This window comes from Nannospalax galili, unplaced genomic scaffold, assembly GCF_000622305.1.
Source record: "Nannospalax galili isolate Female #2095 unplaced genomic scaffold, S.galili_v1.0 scaffold180, whole genome shotgun sequence".
Taxonomy (NCBI): Eukaryota; Metazoa; Chordata; class Mammalia; order Rodentia; family Spalacidae; genus Nannospalax; species Nannospalax galili.
In genome coordinates this window covers 356,005-359,694 of record NW_008348199.1, presented here as the reverse complement: position 1 = coordinate 359,694, position 3,690 = coordinate 356,005, and the positions used below count along the sequence as shown (strand labels likewise).

Below are 3,690 nucleotides of genomic sequence, written 5' to 3'. Positions count from 1 at the left end.
CGCTGGCAGCTGGCGGAGCCCCAGGACCTCAGCTGGGCACCGAATCTGACCTTCACCCCCAGCGCGCGCAGAGGAGCCACAGGGCTCGGGGGCAGCCGGGGGCGGGGCGGGGGCGGAGGGTCGGAGCGGGCGGCGCCTCCCCGCGACCGTCCCGTTTGCCCTTCAGCCCTCTCCGTCCTCGCCCTGGCACCTCCGCCACCTGTTGCCGCGTGCGGCTCCGGCTCTCTCCCCTTTCTCCCTGTTTCGCATCCCGGGGCACCGAGGATCAGTTCCCTCCTGCCTCCACCCCCCCTAACTTCGGGAACTCCAGGCGGTGTAGCTCAGCTCACCGAAGGACGCGGGCCGGTGTGGCCCGGGCGCCCCGGGAGCAGCTCAGCCCGACCCGCAGCCTCGCGCGCGGGGCGGCCTTGAACTTCAGCGTCTACGGATGCGCGGGGCTGGGAGGACGACCGTGCACCCGGGTGCGCCCTTCCCGCCGCGCTGCTCTCACCCGTCGGGTGACCTTGGTCAACCCCTTCGCCTGGCCAGCCTCAGTTTACCCCCGGATGCCGCGGACCCCGGGGCTCTAAATGGGTACAGCAGAGAACTGCCCAGGGCCTAACCGGTCCCGCCCCCGCCCCGCAGCCGCCAATCGGGCGCTGCCGTCCGGGGGTGTGTGTCTGGTCCCGGGCCCGGGCCGGGCCCTGGGGGCGGGGTTTCCGGGGCGGTCACAGCGCCGCGGGACCCCTAGGGGGACGTCCGAGGGGCGGCGCGTGCCGTGGGGGCGCGGCTGGCTTTTTTTTTGGCCGGGGACGCTGCGGCCCCAAGACGGGGGTGACGGGGGCGGAGAAGCCGCTAACGCCCCGCCTGGCGCCGCCTCCCTCCCTCGGCGCGCTGGCCCGGAGGACCCGCAGGCGCGGAGCGCAGCCTCAGGTGCCCGGGGCGGGCGGGCGCGCGGGGTTGGGAGCCAGGCGTCCCTTGCCCCGGAGCGGAGAGGTCGGTGCCAGAGCAGAGGAGGGGCTCGGCGGCGCATGCGCGCGGCCCGGGGGCGCAGGTCTGCAGAGTGACTGGCTCCCGGGCGAGGACTCACACCGAGAGCTCGTGCGCACTCTCGGAGCCCACCGGGCTGTGCCCGCCTTGGGTTCGCCCCGAGCGCCGGACACCGGCTGGGAGCCCTGGCGTCCGCAACTGTCGGTGGGGCAGGGGGCTTCGCGGAGTCCTGGAACCCAAGCAGCGCTGGGTCCTCTGGTTGTCCCCTGGAGGGGAGGGCCCACGGGCGGCGACATCGGAGCGCGCCCTTCCCACGGTGCGGTGGACTTGGGCGTCACCGGCTTGGGGGCGTTTCCTGAGACCCCCAGAAATCCCAGAGGCGAGGTAACCTGAAGCCTCGACAGACCGATCCTGGGGTCAGAGTGCCCCACCACTGCTCTCCATCGGGAGAAACTCACCCGCGGGTTCGTGTCACCAGCGGCGGACCCCCTTTGAGGACCAGTTCCCACGTTTCGCCTGAGCGAAGTGGGGAGATCTAGGGCAATCTCCACTAGTGGGTAGGCACCCTATCCGTCCTACCGGAGCCCAGCGTCGCAACGGGTACTGCGAGGCTGGCCAGATGTGGATGAAGGGCTCCCGGAGCGCCAGTGTGCTGGTCTGGAGGGCCGGCTCTGCTCCAGTGCCGCACTCCAAATAACTCTGGACCTCCTTTTCCAACTTCTTTTTAATTTAAAGGGGAGAAGGTGTACCCCCATTGTCAAGATTCTTTCTAAGAAAAACCCACGGTTGTATGTCTTTTGGGAGCACTCCAGGCCTCTTGGGGCTGCTCACCCACCTCAACCCGTACCTACTTCCTCCCCGTACCCCGCCCCAAGAACCCAGAGAGGCCCCCTCCCCTCCTAGCTGTTCTTGTGGGAGGAGCACAGAATTTTCTTGGGAGACCCTGGGACGCTGTACTGGTAGCAGGGTCACCATGACTTTCCCAAGGTGGTGGAGAGTTGGGGGGGATCCAGAGAACATATTGTAATCATTTCCTTCTTTACTTTCCTGCAGCCAAGGCTGAAGTTCGAGGCCCTACCTTCCTGGTGAAGTGACAGTTTGTGGATAGACAAGCTCAGACACAAGACGTTGTCACCACAGGTAAAAAAGGATTGATTGCTTCCAGACTGGAATGTGTGTGTGTGTGTGTGTGTGTGTGTGTGTGTGTGTGTGTGTAGGAGCTGGTGATTGTTTTGTGGTGAAATATTACATGCGTTTTCTCGGCTTTGAAAGTCAGGTAGTGGTTGGTTCATTTTTCTGGTCTCAGAAATTGTTCCCTTTCCTGGGAACTTCATTTCTTAATGTAGCTTTTGGAATGGCATTACTTGACATTTTTTTAACTGACTGGTGAAGACAAGTGTGTTCTCTCTTGACTGTCTTCATATCAGTTTGATTAAGCAGTAGGTGAGTTCCAGAACTGCCACCAGCCAGGGCAGGGATGGCCCCAGGAAACAGTTCCGTGAACATTTGTATGGTCACGGTCCACAGAAACCCAGAGACAGTGGGCCAGATGAAGTTCTGCACAGCTATAAAGCAAAAAAATAAAATAAAATAAATGAATTGATGGTAGAAAAAAAAATAGCTTGCTTTCTTTTCCCACATCTTAAGCATGTAATGAGACCTGCCAGGATCATTGTCTGTTCTTTTGTTTGTAGGCAGGACCTCACTATGTAGCCCATGCTAACCTGGAGGTGCTACATAGCTCAGGCTAGAATTGAACTCTTGATACGCCTGCCTCAGCCTCCCAGGTATTGAGATTATAGGCGTGTTCCACTATACCCAGCTAAAATAGTTCTTTTTAACCAGCTTATGTTTGCTAACCTGTGAACAGAGTTTTAAAAAAAATTGTAGGTGTATGTGAAAGAGAAATAAACCATGAGGAAACATGTTCCTTCTATACAGACTATTTTGTAACTTGCTGTACTGACTATTAGGTGAAGAAAAGTCTGTCCATGTGAACAAAATGTATTTCTGCATCTTTATTTAAAGTGTCTATATAGTATCTCATTGTGACATCCAGTTTGTAGCCAATAGGATATAGATACGTGTGTGTATAATTCACTCATTTGATACATATTTATTGATTAGGTACTAGGGGCTACTATGCCATTCATGAGTGAAACAACCATGGACCTGCTCATGAAACTGACTTCCATGTCAGAATATAGGAAACTAGAGCCAGACATGGTGGTTTATGCCTTTAATCCCAGCCCTTGGGAAGCAGAGGCAGGCGTATCTCTGTGAGTTTGAGGCCAGCCTGGTCTACATGGAGAGATCTAGGCCAGTTGGGGCTACAGAGAGACCCTGTCTCAAAAAAAAAACAAAGCAAAACACACCAAAAAAAAAAAAAAACAACTTGAAGGCTGAGGATATAACTTAGTTGATTGATATCAAGTACCACATAAACCAGGTGTGGTGACATGTGCTTGTCATCCCAGTACTGGGGAGATAGAGGCAGAAGAATCAAATGTCCTAGATTATCCTCAGCTATATAGCAGGGTAGGGATCAGCCTGGGCTACATGAGACCCTGTCTCAAAAAAAAAAGAAAAGAAAAGAAAAGAAAAAACATGATAATTAAGCTCATGATGGTTAAAAGATGAAGAAATGGAGAGCAGTAGGGAAAAGATGCTTGCCAGGACGTCTTTCTAATCTGTCAAGACTGGTAACTCCTGTACCTGGTT

General features: G+C 56.2%; 1 protein-coding gene across 5 annotated transcripts in view; it reads left to right on the top strand.

Moving 5' to 3' along the window:
* The first annotated feature begins 446 nt into the window (after nt 1-446).
* The window catches only part of Ppara (peroxisome proliferator activated receptor alpha), a 72,583-nt gene continuing 69,339 nt past the window's right edge, over nt 447-3,690 (top strand). The window contains exons 1-2 of one of the 5 annotated variants that reach the window (XM_029569112.1): nt 447-461; nt 2,023-2,109. The gene's annotated coding sequence lies outside the window, so the exon portion shown is untranslated. The other 4 variants (XM_029569111.1, XM_029569110.1, XM_008844685.2 and 1 more) reach the window with 4 other exon arrangements.